The sequence below is a fragment of the Sphaerodactylus townsendi genome, linkage group LG15 (assembly GCF_021028975.2).
Source record: "Sphaerodactylus townsendi isolate TG3544 linkage group LG15, MPM_Stown_v2.3, whole genome shotgun sequence".
NCBI classification, from domain to species: domain Eukaryota; kingdom Metazoa; phylum Chordata; class Lepidosauria; order Squamata; family Sphaerodactylidae; genus Sphaerodactylus; species Sphaerodactylus townsendi.
In genome coordinates this window covers 26,519,602-26,537,820 of record NC_059439.1, presented here as the reverse complement: position 1 = coordinate 26,537,820, position 18,219 = coordinate 26,519,602, and the positions used below count along the sequence as shown (strand labels likewise).

The following is an 18,219-nucleotide window of genomic DNA, read 5'->3' as shown; positions in this document are numbered from 1 at the left end:
TACACGGGGCGAAGCTGGTACAAAACCACGGTGCGATCCCGAGTGGTGCTGTGCAGAGCACCTCTAGACGTCGAATGCAGCCTCTGAACTTAAGTTGATAGCGCCAAATCTCGGAATCCACCTAAAAGTGCAATCCACGGGTGGACTGAAAGGGCTGTGCGGCTGGCGCAATCCTGCCGTTGACATAACTGCCAGTCCAAGTGGTTTAAGTGAAACTTACTTACACCAGTGGTTCTCAACCTGGGGGTCAGGACCCCTTTGGGGGTCAAACGACCCTTTCACAGGGGCCGCCTAAGACTCTCTGCATCAGTGTTCTCCCTCTGTAAAATGGATAAACGTTAGGGTTGGGGGTCACCACAACACGAGGAGCTATATTAAAGGGTCGCGGCATTAGGAAGGTTGAGAACCACTGACTTACACCATTGTGGGAGCAACTTATATTGGTGCCAGGGAGCTGTGTGGCTCTGCATTGCCATGCCAGAGTGCATCGGTGCTCCTCTGCCAGACCCCGATGGGGACAATCCTTGGGGTGGGGAGCCAACTTTAGCCAGCTTCTTGAGAGCTTCCAGCCCAGGAATGCTCCCTTTTGCTGCCAGGGACATATGCCAGCAAAAATGCATGCACAGCCCGCTGGACTGGAACGGTGAGTTCGGGAGCTTTGCTCAGTTTTTTGTGTTTTCCCTCCTTCCCACACCTCCCCGTTCCTCTTTGGCGGTGGCGCGGCTGTGCCGCCCCCGCCTGCCACAAAACTACCCCCTGGTGGACTAGGCTGCTTTTCCGCCATGCTTCTGAGCGCTGCCTCAACTGAGGGAAGAAATGAGCCACCAAAAGGAACTTTACCTCCGCCCAAGGACCCTTATTTAATAGTGTCTCTCCTTTATTTTATAACTTGCTCCTCATAAACCTCTCTCCCGTTTTGTCCCTGCCTTTCGAGCGTCCCTTATTAAAATTTCGTTCATGTGTCATGCTAGACCTGCAGTTCCTTGGGGGTCATCTCCCCATACTCTAGCTCCGTGCTGGCGAACCTTTGGCACTCCAGATGTTATGGACTACAATTCCCATCAGCCCCTGCCAGCATGGCCAATTGACTATGCTGGCAGGAGCTGATGGGAATTGTAGTCCATAACATCTGGAGTGCCAAAGGTTCGCCATCACTGCTCTAGCTTCTTTGGAAAGTATAGTTTTAAGATGGTGGGATGGGTAGTGGATGCATCTTGTTTCTAGCGTACATGCACAAAGGGCATTCGGCGTGCACAGCCATGCCTTTTCAAGCACTGCGGCTTCCAGGGTTGATTCAGAACTGTTGGCAACATACTGCAAGGCAATCCCGTGTTTGGGCAGGAGTGTAAGCACCGTATTGGCTTTCAAAATGGTGGAGGCGATGCAGCCCACGCAAGATGCGTGTGTGCCTTAGAAGTGAAGAAGAGGGCTATTTGTGCTTGGATTTTTATCCCCCTTTATATCCTGTAGGAGACTCAAAGGGAAGCTTACAATCTCTTTTGCCCTTCCCCTCACAACAAACACCCTGTGAGGTAGGTGGGGCTGAGAGAGCTCAGAAGAACTGTGACTAGCCCAAGGTCACCCAGCTGGCGTGTGTGGGAGTGCACAGGCTAATCTGAATTCCCCAGATAAGCCTCCAGAACTCAAGTGGTCAGAGCGGGGAATCAAATCCGGTTCCTCCAGATTAGAATTGCACCCTGCTTTCTTAGCCATTACGCCTACTGTCAATATAATGCAGAAGGCGTACACTGGGCATGGTAAATAGAGATGTCACAACTGGCACCTCCTCTATTTTCATCCACACAAATGTCGGAAGGGATGGAATCTTTTTCATAAGCAGCAGTACTAGTCTTGACTCAAGAAGTGTCTAAATGGCCGCTGCTCTAAAAGGAATCCCTCTTTACACCTCCATGCACGGCTGACCCAGGAACACCTCTGCCCCTTAATCGCTGGAAAGAAGAAGTTTGGATGTATAGCCTTCTGTGTGAGAGACTCAAGGTGGCCTACAAGCTCCGCTTTGCCTCTTCCTCTCCCATAACAGGTACCTGAACAAGTGCATTTGGGTAATGAGGGAATTCCCTTTAAAGAGCACAACTGTGATTGGCTCCAAGAGTCATCCCAGCAGGAATGCAGGAGGCAGAAACACATCTGGTTCTACTAGAATGGAAGAGTCCACCACTTTCATGCAAGTGGAGTGAAGAATCAAACCCGGTTCTCCAGATTAGAGCCAGCCTGCTCTTAATCTTTACACCATGCTGGCATTACTGAATAAATGGGCAACCTTAGGTCAACATTATATGATGCATGTGACATGAGTCAGGTAGGAGAATCCCCAGTCCATTTTACAGTCACATATAATGTTCCTCACATATAATGTTCCTCAGCTATTCAGGGCCCAGTTCAGCTTGTTTGGGGGATGGAGAACAGAAGGGACTTTAGCCTTCTCCCATTGCGTGCCATGCTTGCCTGCCTGCCTGTTGCCCATTTCCCCATTGGAAATGGCCACAAGAGGCAAGTTTCTTTTCACTGTAGGGTTCCCACGAAACTCCTCAGTCCTTCAGAGCCAGCGTGTGTAGTAGTTAAGAGCAGGGGGATTCTAATCTGGAGAACCGGGTTTGATTCCCACCCCTCCACCTGAGTGAGTATGAGGCTCTATTCTAAGTGAACTCAGACAAGCCTCTATCCATCTCCCACATTCCTGCTGGGCAACCTTGGGCTAGTCACAAAGTCTGTTCATACTAGAACTCCTCTCAGCCCCCCTCGGCCAAGGTGTCTGCTGTGTGGGAGAGGAAGGGGAAGGACCTTGTAAGCTCCCTTTGAGTCTCCTTACAGGAGAGAAAGGTGGGGTATAAATCCAAACTCCTCTTCTTCATCTTCTTCAGTCCCCCAATCTACGTGGCAGGACCTAACGGAGCTACACATATCACGTGGGATCCTAGCTTCTTAGTTGTTGCCTGTGCACGGGCAACTCCTGATGGTAGGATGTGTGGCTAAGCAGGGCTTCAGCAAAGAGTTAGTGCAATGGGAGGCTGTGAGGAGGGAGGGAAGGGATGTAAGGGTTTACTACTCTTAGCCATTCCGGGCACATCCTACCTATGCTTCTAAGGGGCTGGGTGTTGGCATACTGTAGTCATGCAGGTACTCAGGAGGTGTAAGCGGAGGGAGTCAGATGGTCACTGGTGCAGGTGGCCCGAAGCTTCTATGGGGCTCCAGGATTTGAGTATGCAGCAAGGAGAGGAAGGAAAAGGGAGGGAGGGGGCGGGAGCAATGGATGGAGATGAACAGGGGGCAAGGGTGGGAGAAACAGACAGAGGCGGTGTGAGGAGGAGGCACAGAAGATGGGCATGTGTGATGACAGAGTGGAAGGTGCTGCTGCGAAGATCCACCCGCCCACTTCTCGAGATGAACCGGGACTCCTGACTCCCAAGCTGATCCAGTCAACTGCTCTTCCTCAGAGATCTCAGGAGTCCTAGCTTCCACTTATCTTACCCTAACTCCGTGGTGGTGAACCTTTGGCACTCCAGATGTTATGGACTACAATTCCCATTAGCCCCTTCCAACATGGCCAATTGGCCATGCTGGAAGGGGCTGATGGGAATTGTAGTCCATAACATCTGGAGTGCCAAAGGTTCACCACCACTGCAGTCTAACTCATTACCCATCCTCACATATTCAGACTCCCTCAGATCCTAGTCCCAAACTCTCATCTCCCAAAGGGTCCAGATGTTCTAGCCTCCGCCCGGCCACAATCCATTCACGCTCAGTTTCCTCTCACAGAATGCCTGGTTCTTGCCTTTGCATGGAGGGGGAGGCTCCTCTGAATAACCAGATTTTGAAATCTTTTTTAAAATGTTTGAGGAAGGGGAAACAAACTTTGTTTCCGATGTGTACTGCTGTTCAAGAAAGGGATTGGGATTTTTTTTGTTTTGTTAATCTGGGATGCTTGTCTGCCTAGCCGGTGGTATTTTTGTTTTTGTTTTTTTGTGAGTTTCCTGGTCCCGATTTTCTCCATATAAATTTAGGAGAGAAGGTCAAGGTGAGGTGAACATCTGCCTAACAAAAGCTGATGCCTGAATAAATATTGGGCTTTTCCGCCTAGGGTTTTTTTTGGAAAGGGGGCTTCCATTTCTTCTGGGACCACTTTTACCCCGCTCTTTTTCTGGAAGATGATTTTGAGTCATTGTTTATCTCAGGTGTAGTGTTTCAGTGTGTGTGTGGGGGGGGAGGAGTTGTCCTGCCCACTTTCCCCTATCTCCACCCACTTTTCCCTATCTCCACCCACTTTCCCCTATCTCCACCCACTTTCCCCTATCTCCACCCACTTTCCCCTATCTCCACCCACTTTCCCCTATCTCCACCCTCTTTCCCCTATCTCCACCCACTTTCCCCTATCTCCACCCACTTTCCCCTATCTCCACCCACTATTCCCTATCTCCACCCACCTTCCCCTATCTCCACCCACCTTCCCCTATCTCCACCCACTTTCCCCTATCTCCACCCACTATTCCCTATCTCCACCCACTTTCCCCTATCTCCACCCACTTTTCCCTATCTCCACCCACCTTCCCCTATCTCCACCCACCTTCCCCTATCTCCACCCACTATTCCCTATCTCCACCCACTTTCCCCTATCTCCACCCACTTTCCCCTATCTCCACCCACTTTCCCCTATCTCCACCCACCTTCCCCTATCTCCACCCACCTTCCCCTATCTCCACCCACTATTCCCTATCTCCACCCACTTTCCCCTATCTCCACCCTCTTTCCCCTATCTCCGCCCACTTTCCCCTATCTCCACCCACTATTCCCTATCTCCACCCACTTTCCCCTATCTCCACCCACTTTCCCCTATCTCCACCCACTATTCCCTATCTCCACCCACTATTCCCTATCTCCACCCTCTTTCCCCTATCTCCACCCACTATTCCCTATCTCCACCCACTTTCCCCTATCTCCACCCACCTTCCCCTATCTCCACCCACTATTCCCTATCTCCACCCACCTTCCCCTATCTCCACCCACCTTCCCCTATCTCCACCCACTTTCCCCTATCTCCACCCACTATTCCCTATCTCCACCCACCTTCCCCTATCTCCACCCACCTTCCCCTATCTCCACCCACTTTCCCCTATCTCCACCCACCTTCCCCTATCTCCACCCACTTTCCCCTATCTCCACCCACTATTCCCTATCTCCACCCACTTTCCCCTATCTCCACCCACTATTCCCTATCTCCACCCACCTTCCCCTATCTCCACCCACCTTCCCCTATCTCCGCCCACTTTTCAATGAATGGCCTGTGGTGGTCAAACCATTCTCTCTCTCCCCTTCCACCTTGAGGACAAGTAGTTTCATTTTAGAGACTCCTTTAAAAGAAAAAAAAAAGATACTATACCGTTGTCATGCCATTATAATAGTAAGTTTCTAACCAGTTTTCCTTGCAGGGAGATGTCTTTTTCCTTATAAGTCTGTGATGGAAGGGGCTAGACTTAAAAAAAAAAAACCCTGGGAATTAAGAAAACCTGTTTGACCTATCATTACAGTGGTATATTGACAATGATATTGATATAGCAATAGAAGCATGCCCCCCAAATAAAACAGGGTGCAGAAGAAAATGAGCTGACTCCACAACTGTGAAAAGGCTGAGGGAAGGCAGAAGGATGCCTGAACTGATCCAAGGGATTGTGGATCAATTGCCAAGAAAATCGTGGGGGGGGGGGGGGGGTAAGTCGAGCACAAGTAAAAGCCCTTTGTTACCTTCCACACATGCAGAATAATGCACTTTCAGTCCACTTTCAATGCACTTTGCAGCTGGATTTTACTGTGCGGAAGAGCAAAATCCACTTGCAAACAATTGTGAAAGTGGATTGAATGTGCATTATTCTGCAGGTGCGGAAAGGGCCTCAGATCAGCTCTCGCCTAGCTTAGAATATATCTAGTCTTAGTCTTGAAAGTGCCGCTGGACTCCTGTTTTATTTTGCTTTTATAAATGCCGCTACCGATCTGGAATTAGCTTGCTATTTGTGGCTTTCATTTGGTTCTAATGAAGTATTATGATACCATTCCTTTGGGGATTTTTTTTTCCGCTGAAAAGGGATGATTGCCTGTACTTTTCATATAATGTCATTAGCTCTGCACGTTCTCTGCCTCGCATATCCTCCTTTAGCACCTACTCCAGCTTTAATAAAGCTTTTAAGCTTTCATCAGTTTTACTGATAGATAAATCAACTGGTGCTGTTGTTGACTAATCCGTGGAGGCCAATTTTAATCGGTGAGGGGCCAGTTTTAATGGGTATAGCTGAAAGAAAACTGCACAGACATTTGGGGCTTTTTCTCTCTTGAAAGGGACGACTGCCTGAACTTTTCATATAACGTCATCAGCTGTACACGTTCTTTCCACAGCAAACAGGGTGGCAACCTCCAAGTAAGCTTATCTTGCTTTGGGGCACATGGCGTAGGTCAGTTTCACTGCTCTTTGCTCCATCCTGGTTCTCTCATCTTTTGAATGGCCAATAACCATATTTAACAAAGTTGCTTTAAGGCAGGAAATTCTAGGGATCAAATCTGGGGACAACTGCATGGAAGCTATATGTTCCCTCCCTTGTCTAAAAGTTCCATTGCTTTGGTCAGGGACCAAGTCCAGGCCTCCGAAAGAAAGAAAGAAAGAAAGAAAGAAAGAAAGAAAGAAAGAAAGAAAGAAAGAAAGAAAGAAAGAAAGAAAGAAAGAAAGAAAGAAAGAAGGAAGGAAGGAAGGAAGGAAGGAAGGAAGGAAGGAAGGAAGGAAGGAAGGAAGGAAGGATGATAAAGAAAGAAAGAGAGGAAGGAAGGAAGGAAGGAAGGAAGGAAGATAAAGAAAGAAAGAGAGGAAGGAAGGAAGGAAGGAAGGAAGGAAGGAAGGAAGGAAGGAAGGAAGGAAGGAAGGAAGGAAGGAAGGAAGGAAGGAAGGAAGGAAGGAAGGATGATAAAGAAAGAAAGAGAGGAAGGAAGGAAGGAAGGAAGGAAGGAAGGAAGGAAGGAAGGAAGGAAGGAAGGAAGGAAGGAAGGAAGGAAGGAAGGAAGGAAGGAAGGAAGAAAGGAAGGAAGGAAGGAAGGAAGGAAGGAAGATAAAGAAAGAAAGAGAGGAAGGAAGGAAGGAAGGAAGGAAGGAAGGAAGGAAGGAAGGAAGGAAGGAAGGAAGGAAGGAAGGAAGGAAGGAAGGAAGGAAGGAAGGAAGGAAGGAAGGAAATAGGAAAGAAAAGAAGGAAGAGAAAGAAAGAAAGAAAGAAAGAAAGAGAGAGAGAGAAAGGAAGAAAGAAAGAAAGAAAGAAAGAAAGAAAGAAAGAAAGAAAGAAAGAAAGAAAGGAAGAAAGAAAGAAAGAAAGAAAGAGGAGGGAGGGAGGGAGGGAGGGAAGGAAGGAAGGAAAAAGAAAGAAAGAAAGAAAGAAAGAAAGAAAGAAAGAAAGAAAGAAAGAAAGAAAGAAAGAAAGAAAGAAAGAAAGAAAGAAAGAAAGAAAATAGGAAAGAAAAGAAGGAAGAGAAAGAAAGAAAGAAAGAAAGAAAGAGAGAGAGAGAGAAAGGAAGGAAGAGAAAGAAAGAAAGAAAGAAAGAACGAAAGAAAGAAAGAAGGAGTGAGAAGGAAGGAAGGAAGGAAGGAAGGAAGGAAGGAAGGAAGGAAGGAAGGAAGGAAGGAAGGAAGGAAGGAAGGAAGGAAGGAAGGAAGGAAGGAAGGAAAAAAGAAAGAGAGAGAAAGGAAGGAAGGATGATAAAGAAAGAAAGGAAGAAAGGAAGGAAGGAAGGAAGGAAGGAAGGAAGGAAGGAAGGAAGGAAGGAAGGAAGGAAGGAAGGAAGGAAGGAGAAAAAACTAAGGAAAGAAGGAAAAAAGAAAGGAGGAAAGAAAGAGAAAAAAGAAAGGAGGAAAGGAGGAAAGAAAAGTAGAAAGAAAGGATAAAAGAAACAGAGGAAGGAAAGAAAGGAAGGAGGAAAAACTAAAGAAAGAAGGAAAAAGAAAGGAGGAAAAGATAAAAGAGAGAGAGAGAAAAGAAAGAAGGGAAATCCTTCCACCACTTCCATCTTGTCAGCCACATGTTATCTTGCCAAAGAAATCTCCTCTGGCACAGATAATATTCTGCAGTCTCCTCGAGCTGGCCAAGCTACCAGTGTCCTAAATTTTCTATCAGCTGGGAACGTAGCTCCCCCCCACCCCCCCAATCCCAGATGAGAAAATAGTCATTCTATTCCAAGCTGCAGGGAACTTGCTACAAAAGCAATGCAAGAAGCAGGCTAGGCTAGGCGGCTCTTGCCCGCAGGAGGTGATTTACTTAGCATAAAGGATAGCTCACCAGGCCTCCTTCTCCACATCAAGGTTTTTGGTGTGTGTTTTTTAAAAAGGAAATTGTGCTCAGCCACAGCGCTAGGTAATAGGAACACTTCCTTCTGCATACGTCTGGATTAACAATCATATGCAAAACAGCAGTGGCCTAATTTCCCATTTTAATTTGCATATATTTGGATTAAAGATGCATACCGGCGCTCAACTTCTAAGAAGAGGTGCCGAAGCACAAGCCAAGCCCTGCTTCTTAATCCTAAATGTATGGAGATAAACTATGATTACGGGAGGGAAGTCACTCTGCATATGCTCAATGACACGCCCAGTAATACCTCATCACATATTTCAAGGTTGAAAACAAAGTCAGAGCCGGATGAACCAGGGTTCAAGTTAAGCCACAGAAGATGTGGCGACTTAAAAAAATTTTTTTTTTGATATGCATTTGGGATGGAGAGAAGGCATTGAGGTATAGCCCAATATCATCAGACCTCAGAAGAAGAGGAGTTTGGATTTATACCCCATCTTTCTCTCCTGTAAGGAGACTCAAGGTGGCTTACAAGCTCCTTTCCCTTCCTCTCCCCACAACAGACACCTTGTGAGGTAGGTGGGGCTGAGAAAGTTCTGAAGAACTGTGACTAGCCCAAGGTCACTCAGCAGGAATGTAGGAGTGCGGAAACACATCTGCTTCACCAGATTGCCTCTCAGGTTGGGGAGTGGGGAATCAAACCCGGTCCTCCAGATTAGAATCCACCTGCTCTTAACCACTACACCACGTTGGCAGAGATGGTTTGTCATTGCCTTCCTCTTCACATTCTTCCTTGGTGGTCTTCCTTCCACGTACCAACCCCACTTAGCTCGCAAGATATGCTGAGATCAGGATATACCATGCTAACTTTCCTCCCATTTGTTCCATAAGCATATGCAACCCTTCATCTCCTTTCTTTTCATTTGCATTTCAATAGTTTAATAAGCATATGCAGATGAGCAGGGGGGTTTCCCCCTCATGTGCACAATCCCAGGTGAGTTGCAGGGATAATCTCAAAGAGCGGACGTTCAAAAGACGCTGTGATGCGGGTAAAGGAGATTTCCAGCTCTCTGTCTGCAGTTTCTGGTTCCTTTGTCTTTTAATCCAAATACAAATATTATTGATGTTTAAACGGTTACGCTTTAGGGTGGGATGATTTGGGGGTGGTTCAAAGCTTACTTTGGGTTACAGCAGACTCCTGCCCCCTATTCTTTCGTTCTTAGAATTACAAACCTGAAGAGGGCACCATGCTTTGGAGAACTTTGCCCTCCCCCCCCCCCCCACACACACACGAGAGAGAGAGAGAGAGAGAGAGAGAGAGAGAGAGAGAGAGAGAGAGAGAGAGAGAGGGGGGGGGGGTTGGATCAGGTGCTCTTCTATAGAAGTTTGCACTCTGCAAACTTGCCTCGTTAAAGGCATATTGTGGCCTGTAACCACAAATCTGAACACGTATTTTAAAACGGCAAAGTCTGTGTGAGGGGGGGACAGGTTGTTTCTATTTTTTTCCCGGGAATGTTGTATGTTTTTGTTTTGCTTCCAGTGTTTTTAAATTTTTGGAGACTGCTGAAAAAACTATGACAGAATCATTTAGAATCTGTCATAGTTTTTTCAGCACTCTCCAAATTTTTTTTTTTTTTAAAAAGATTCTATACAAGTTAGATATGGAACAAACAAATTATTATTGTACCTTCAGTGTTAAATAATAATAATTAACCTATGAATATACGGGGGGAAAAAAGTAGCAAGTGCTCTATTTATTAAAGCAACAAAGTAATCCCTTATAAGGGATCCTCCTTAAATTGGAAGTCCCCCCTTCTCTTGGGGTTTATTTTTTTTCCTTTTCTTTCTCACAATATTTATTTAATTTTATCTCTACTCTTAATTTTTTCTTTCTTTCTTCTTCTATTAGTATTATTTATTTGTTTTCTGGTATTTGGTACACTGCTTTATAGCTAATAATGATTTTCTCTGAAAGTTTATATATACGTACGATAATAATAGTAACTGCAATAACTGTTGATATGTAGATGAATTGGAAATGTATGAATTGTATCACTGTGTATGAAATAAACTATTTTTTTTTAAACCAAAAAAAAAAAACTATGACAGAACACGCTATTGCCACAGTAAACCAGTTTGCCTTCAGGGTCTCCCAATAGTTTTTATGCTCCAATTAAGGAGTCTGTGCACAAGCTGATGGCTCTGTCCTTGTTTGATACATTTAGATCAAAGAGAAACTGAGGCCTCTTCCGCACAGGCAGGACAATGCACTTTCAATCCACTTTCACAATTGTTTGTAAGTGGATTTTGCTATTCCGCACAGGAGAATCCAGCTGCAAAGTGCATTGAAGGTGGATTGAAAGTGCATTATTCTGCATGTGCAAAAGGAGCCGGAGTTTGAGCAACAGCCTCCCCATGCTGGCCGAATTCCCACTGAAAATTTAATCTAGATACAACCAAGTTTCAAAAGAATTGGCACCTTTTCATCCAGGTTCCAACATCCTCACTGCAGCATGTTTCTAGTGAAGACATCTAGGCCTGCCCCTTGGAGAGGTGCCTGCTGTCAGGGGTGCGATTGTTAAGCTAGCAGCACCAACATTTCAGAGTATCTTTAAAAGACCCTCCTGATGATACCACCCAGGTTTGGTGAAGTTTGGTTCAAGGGGGCCAAAGTTATGGACCCTCAAATGTGTAGCCCCCATCTCCTATTAGCTCCCATTGGAAACAATGGAGGATCGGGCACACCCTTTGGGAGTCCATAGCTTTGGACCCCCTGGACCAAACTTTACAAAACCTGGGTGGTATCAGTAGGAGACCCTCCTGATGATACCATCCATGCTTGGTGAAGTTTGGTTCATGAGGGCCAAAGTTATGGACCCTCAAATGTGTAGCCCCATATCCTATTAGCTCCAATTGGAGTGTTTTCCCCCCAAAAAAGGTGAATATACAAGCAGGTCCAGGAAAATCCTGTGATGGGGCGGGGGGGGGGGGGGGCACCAGAAACAGGACTGATCTGTGTTCCACGGTTCGGCTGAGACGAGATCTCGAGGGAACCTGGATATTTCGGGTGACTATCCCAGGAGCAATCGCCAGTGAGGAAATCACCTCTGACCATCTATCCTAGTTATGCCCCATTCTTTACCCTGCTTGGCATTCCTGAATCGTTTACACTGAAGGAACCCCATATACTTGGAGATAAGGTCTCTCCAGAGTGCATGGTTACTGGGTTGTGGTCTTCGGTTTTGCTTTTGCATACATCATGTTTATCCAGAGACCATGATGTGATAAATTATCGAGTGGTATTTCAGCAACACCATCACTTCATTCCTGCTTGTCCAGACATCTTTTTAATCTGGCGGTAAGATTGACGTGGCTCCTTGCCAAGGACATTTCCGCCCACGCGCGCTCTCCCAGGTGATATCCCAGAATGCAGTTAGGCATCTCAAAAACCACAGAGTGGACTGATAGTAGCAAAAGGGCTTGGGAGAAACGCTCCTCTATGATGCCTCTCCATGAGCGTTGGAGGACCAAGAAAGGAGAGAGTGTTTGAAAGGGCGTAGTAAAGGGGTTGCGCACCACAAAGCCAGTTGGGCCCAGTAATATTTTTCTTCTTGGAGCCAAATTGCAAAATGATACCCAGCTCTCTATCTTGGGTGACCAGAAGCAAAGAAGAGACTTAGGGAGGAGAGACTTAGGGAGCTGGGGATGTTTAGTTTGGTGAAGAGGAGGTTAAGAAGTGACATGGTAGCCATGTTTAGATATCTGAAGGGATGTCATGTTGGTGAGGGAGCAAGCTTGTTTTCTGCTGCCTCAGAGACTAGGACCAGGAGGAATGGGTTCAAGGTGAAGGAAAAGAGATTCCACCTAAACATCAGGAAAAACTTCCTGACAGTAAGGACAGTGGAATACACTGCCTCAGAGTGCAGTGGAGTCTCTTTCTTTGGAGGTTTTTAAAGATGGCCATCTGACAAGAGTGCTTTGATTGTGTGTTCCTGCATTGCAGGCAGTGGTGTAGCACCCATGGGGCTGGGGGGGGCACGGTGCCCCGGGCATGCTCTGGGGCGGAGCCATGGCTGGGGCATTCTGGGGGCATGGTGGGGGCGTTCCAGGGCGGGCAGTGCAGCATCAGGGACTCAGGGCATGCGTATACCCTGGGTGCAGTTTCCCTTTGCTCGGCCCCTGATTGCAAGGGTTTGGACTTGGGGGCCCTTGTACCCTCTTCCACCTCTATGATTCTATGAAAGGAGCGCCCTTTCAAAATATGCTGCCTACAAGGAGAAGTGAAAGAGGACCAAACTCCTGGACCATTAATCAAGTATAGATACAGGTAGATACAAGGTGGTCCCTCGATCTCAGCGAAATCTCGGCTGCCTTGTCTCCTTCCGGCTGCAGAAATGCCAATGTGGAACAGAGGGCGATATTATCACTTTGCTTTTAGCTGCAGCACTCTTGGTGGGTCGACAGGAGCAAGGAAGAGTCACTGCAATGTTATAGGGGGACTGGAAGGGGTGCCGTAAGGAACCAACAGAATGATTCCTTGCCTCTGTGCCCTCTTCAACTGGCTTCAAGTGAATCTCCTTTTGTGAAATAGGATCAACTCACTCTTGAGTTGGAAACTGTCCTCTGCTTAGGTTGTGGGCCCAAGCAAGTGGCCAACTGTGTTGATTCCTGACACTAGTACTGCCTCTAGCAATGATGCAGAGAAGAAAATCTGCACATAGTCGTTCTTTTGGGTTGAATCTGATACCTTGCCTCTGTTTGCATCCTCTTGGTCCATTACAAAGCCTGTTTCTCCAGCGCTAGGTATTAATGGCTCCTGCAAGGCCAATTTTCAGCGAACAGGAAGCATCAAGGGACGGAGCAATGAACTCCACAGGAAGTGACCATCTTCACAAGCAGGAGCAAAGCTTAGGATCCGAGGTCAGGATCTTGTTTTGCTCCCTATTACCCTACTGGAGCAAAAACAACTGACAAAAATAAATGTGTGTGCAGTTATCCTTCAGCTATACCCATTAAAACCAGCCCTGACCTATTACAATTGGCCTCCGCTGATTAATCAACAACAGCATAAGTTGATTTATCTACTGATGAAACTGATTAAAGTTAAGAAGAGGAAGAAGAGGAGGAGGAAGAAGAAGAGGAAGAAGAGGAAGAAGAGGAGGAAGAAGAAGAAGAGGAAGAAGAAGAGGAAGAGGAGGATGAAGAGGAAGAGGAGGATGAAGAGGATGAAGAAGAAGAAGAGGAAGAAGAAGAGGAAGAGGAGGATGAAGAGGAAGAGGAGGATGAAGAGGATGAAGAAGAAGAAGAAGAGGAGGAGGAAGAGGAAGAGGAAGAGGAAGAGGAAGAAGAGGAGGATGAAGAGGATGAAGGAGAAGAAGAAGAGGAAGAAGAAGAGGAGGAGGAAGAGGAAGAGGAAGAAGAGGAGGATGAAGAGGATGAAGGAGAAGAAGAAGAAGAGGAGGAAGAGGAGGAGGAGGAGGAGGAGGAGGAAGAAGAAGAAGAGGAGAAGGAGGAGAAGGAGGAGGAGGAGAAGGAGGAGGAGGAGGAGAGGAGGAGGAGGAGGAGGAGGAGGAGGAGGAAGAAGAAGAAGAAGAAGAAGAAGAAGAAGAAGAAGAAGAAGAAGAAGAAGAAGAAGAAGAAGAAGAAGAAGAAGAAGAAGAAGAAGAAGAAGAAGAAGAAGAAGAAGAAGAAGAAGAAGAAGAAGAAGAAGAAGAATTTGGCCAGAGGAGAGGCATGGGGACAGTCAGAAGCTAGGAATTAAAATGTACAAGACTCCTGAATACAAAAGACCATAGGCTGAACAAAGCTCCATGAGTCATTGTAATGGATCTGTGTGTAACCTCCAACTGGTGAATGTGTTTTGTTCAAGTATCTCGTGACTAAGCTGCGACTGAAATGAACCTTTCCCTCCAATGAAATCATCTTCTGATTCTCTCACGTGGTGCATTCTCCATCTGCCCCTGTCTTCGTAGGTTAAATGAAGCTGCCATTTTGTTTGTACTGACACCCTTTCCTCTTCAAATTCACTCGGTGCCACAGCCAATCCTCTTTTCCGGCACCAGGCCTGCTTATCTGCGCTTTTGACATCTGAAATCCAGGCACTAAGAAGGGGAGCAGGGACTGTAACGTTTACTGGGGCTTCAAAGGGAGAGGCAGACTGAAAACCAATGCACATGACGTGGAGGAAGGGTCTGAGAATAAATAGTCCCATTTATGTAATTTCAGGATAAAGCTGTATGTACAGGATAAAGCTGCACTTTCTTGGTGAGGGAGGGATGTTACACGTTTGTCTTGGACCCAGAGAAACGATGCATAGGCCGTGTTTGAACCTGCTTCTGCTTTTGATACTGCATTGTGCTTTACTTTTGGCTCTGTTTTCAGTTTCCGTTGTTTCTCCCTGGCCCCTTCCGCACACGCAAAATAATGCGTTTTCAAACCACTTTCACAACTGTTTGCAAGTGGATTTTGCTATTCCGCACAGCTTCAAAGAGCACTGAAAGCAGTTTGAAAGTGCATTATTTTGCGTGTGCGGAATGAGCCCCTGATCTGTTATTGTGGGTTTTTTTAGTTTACTTTAATACAAAGGCAAGATAAACATCCTTAACAAATCAATAAAACGAGCTAAAGCTATTGGCTCTTCAGCCCTGTTCTTCCAATGGACATCAGAAATCAATGCTATAGCATATCCCAAAATGGCAGCTGAAAGATTCAGAGAGGTAACAGAGAGTCAGTTCCACACCCAGTAATAGATAATGGATGGAACTGCCACCAAAAAAGCGTCTTCACGCTAACAGGCTAGAAAGATCCAAACAATTCTGCCTCACTCCTAAAGGTTTACAGTCAGACTCATTTGCTAGTCTGTGCAGCTTAGAACTGCTGCTATCGTCCTCATCTTTACAGAACCCAGATTTAAACACGGGCATTTGGCGACAAGCTGATTCTACCCGACAAAGAGCCCTGTGCCGCTCAAAAACTTGCCCCCATTGTGCCAAGACCTCCAATCATTCCTACATCTGAAGCTATTTTCTCTCTCACTCGTCTGTGGCCCAGAAATGCAACCCTCAAGACCTAGGCCTAATGACAAGAGGCACATATAGAAGCCATTCCTCCTCGGAGCGCTCCGGAGTGGCTCCTTGCCCAGTTCTCACTGATTTTCCCCGCTGTGTGACATCTCAAACATCTGTCCTCTTTTCTCCCTCTGTGGAAGTAAATACCTCCTTGGCTTTCATTTGCTGTAGCCTCCTGTTCCCCTGCTGTGACAAGCGTAACCTTGTCCCTGTTTGCGTGCTTGCCTGCTGCTACGATCAGTTTCTGGCAGATGCTAGACCAGCAGTTACACAACACACAAGCCACACTGTCATGGGTTTCTGCTCCTGTTCCCCCACACCTTTCAACAGTGAGATGGGCAAAACTACGACCCCTTCCACACATGCAAAATAATGCACTTTCAATGCACCTTGCAGCTGGATTTTACTGTGCGGAAGAGCAAAATCCACTTGCAAACCATTGATATCGAAGAGATAGAAAAAGTGCAGAGAAGGGCAACAAGGATGATTGAAGGATTGGAGCATCTTCCTTATGAGGAGAGGCTGCAGCATTTGGGACTCTTTAGTTTGGAGAGGAGACGTCTGAGGGGGGATATGATTGAAGTCTATAAAATTATGCATGGGGTAGAAAATGTTGACAGAGATAAATTTTTCTCTTTCTCACAATACTAGAACCAGGGGGCATTCATTGAAAATGCTGGGGGGAAGAATTAGGACTAATAAAAGGAAACACTTCTTCACGCAACATGTGATTGGAATATGCTGCCACAGGAGGTGGTGATGGCCACTAACTTGGATAGCTTTAAAAAGGGCTTGGACAGATTTATGGAGGAGAAGTCAATCTATGGCTACCAATCTTGATCCTCCTTGATCTCAGACTGCAAATGCCTTAGCAGACCAGGTGCTCAGGAGCAGCAGCAGCAGAAGGCCCTTGCTTTCACCTCCTGCATGTGAGCTCCCAAAGGCACCTGGTGGGCCACTGCGAGTAGCAGAGTGCTGGACTAGATGGACTCTGGCCTGATCCAGCAGGCTAGTTCTTATGTTCTTATGTTCTTATTGTGGAAGTGGATTGAATGTGCATTATTCTGCATGTGCGGAAGGGCCTCAGGATCGGCTCTCACCTAGAATATAACTACAAATTAAGAAGTAGAGATTCAGGAGAGGTTCGGTCCCATTAAGAAATAGTTTCTTTCTTTAAAAAGCCCCTTTTCTAAGACCAAGGTCTTGTACTATAAAACCATACAACTTAAATAAGACCCTTAAATTTTAAAAAACCCTCTATTCTTCTCTGTAGTCTCTAAAAATGAGCAACAAATTAATACGTTGAGGGCCTGAGTCCTCTGAGAGGAATTGAACCTTTTGCTCTTAAGCTGCTTGAAAAAACATGGACCGTTTATTAAAACATGGCACAATCCATTTTAGCCTAAGACACATAAGGGCACTGTGAAAGGATATGTACCTAGGAGTCCACTGACAAGGGATAGTCATTCTGAAACAAAGATCCTCCTTAACAGACAGCCCAGCAAAATCATCGAAAAAGGGCAATTACGTCTTTCGTGCCCAGAGATTCTACATGACTTTAAACCACTAGCGAATCTTCTACCAGTACTACAATCAGAAACCTATAAACTAACAAGGGCATGTCCAGGGTTAATTCCTGCAGTATATGAGAAATCAAATATTATCCTGCCCTATTTGTGCCCTTGAGATGATTAAGGTGTGGTTTAAAAGGTTTCTTCACCCTACTCTCCTGTATCATACCTTAATGGTAGTCCTAATTAGGTATTAGGAGTTATTAGGTATCCTGATGGCTAGCTGTTAATCAGGTTCACAGCCAACAATCTGGCTCAGAATGTGAATATGTTCTTCTTACAATGGATTCAAGGTATAGGAAAAGAGATTCCACCTACACATTGGAACTTCCTGACAGTAAGGGCTGTTTTACAGTGGAATGCATTGCCTCAGAGTATGGTGGAGTTTCCCTCTTTGAAGGTTTTTAAACAGAGGCTGGGTGGCCATCTGTCAAGAGTGCTTTGATTATATATTCCTGTATGGCAGATGGTTGGATTTGATGGCCCTTGTGGTCTCTTCCAGCTCTATGATTCTATGGCCCTAGCACAGTGACGGCAAACCTTTTCGAGACCGAGTACCCAAATTGCAAACCCCAAACCCACTTATTTATCGCAAAGTGCCAACACGGCAATTCAACCTGAATACTGAGGTTTTCGTTTAGAAAAAAACGGTTGGCTCCAAGGCGTGCGTTACTCAGGAGTAAGCTTGGTGGTAGTCAGTGGCTTTGCTTTGAAGCAACAGTGCAACTCTTCCAACAGGTGAATCACAACCCTAGGAGGGTTTACTCAGAAGCAAGCCCCATTGCCAACAACTGAGCTTAAAGGATCGCACTTTAGTACTTTGCATGAAAATCAGTGGGGTTTAACAGCGCTTAACAGGGTTACCTACCCTGCTTCCCCAAAATTAGGTCTTAGGTTTAATGCTAATAATCGTGCCCAGTGGCCCAGACCAGCCTAGATATGTGTGTGGGGGGGGCACAACTCTGTCTGCATGTGCCCACAGAGAGGGCTCTGAGTGCCACCTCTGGCACCCGTGCCATAGGTTCGCCATCACTGCCCTAGCAGGACATGTACTATTTTCTTGGTTCTCATGTGAAGGCTTTGTGGCGGAGTAATCCACCGAAGTTCATCACACTAAGCAGAAATGTGATCTCAAACCACCTAGGTCCAAGTGTTCAATTTTTAAGACTCCAACAGCAGAAGAGGAGCAGAGCTTCCTAGCACGTTACAACCGTTTCATACTCTCACAATCGTCGCAAATTAATGCCCTCC

General features: G+C 46.2%; 1 protein-coding gene across 5 annotated transcripts in view; it reads right to left on the bottom strand.

Annotated features, from left to right (window-relative positions):
• LOC125444477 (potassium voltage-gated channel subfamily C member 1-like) overlaps positions 1-18,219 on the bottom strand; it is a 60,636-nt gene that overhangs the window by 10,643 nt on the left and 31,774 nt on the right. The window contains exon 4 of one of the 5 annotated variants that reach the window (XR_007246216.1): positions 3,075-3,190. The exons of the other annotated variants lie outside the window; for them this stretch is intronic. The gene's annotated coding sequence lies outside the window, so the exon portion shown is untranslated. The remainder of the gene's footprint in view (positions 1-3,074; positions 3,191-18,219) is intronic. 5 annotated transcript variants of the gene reach the window in all.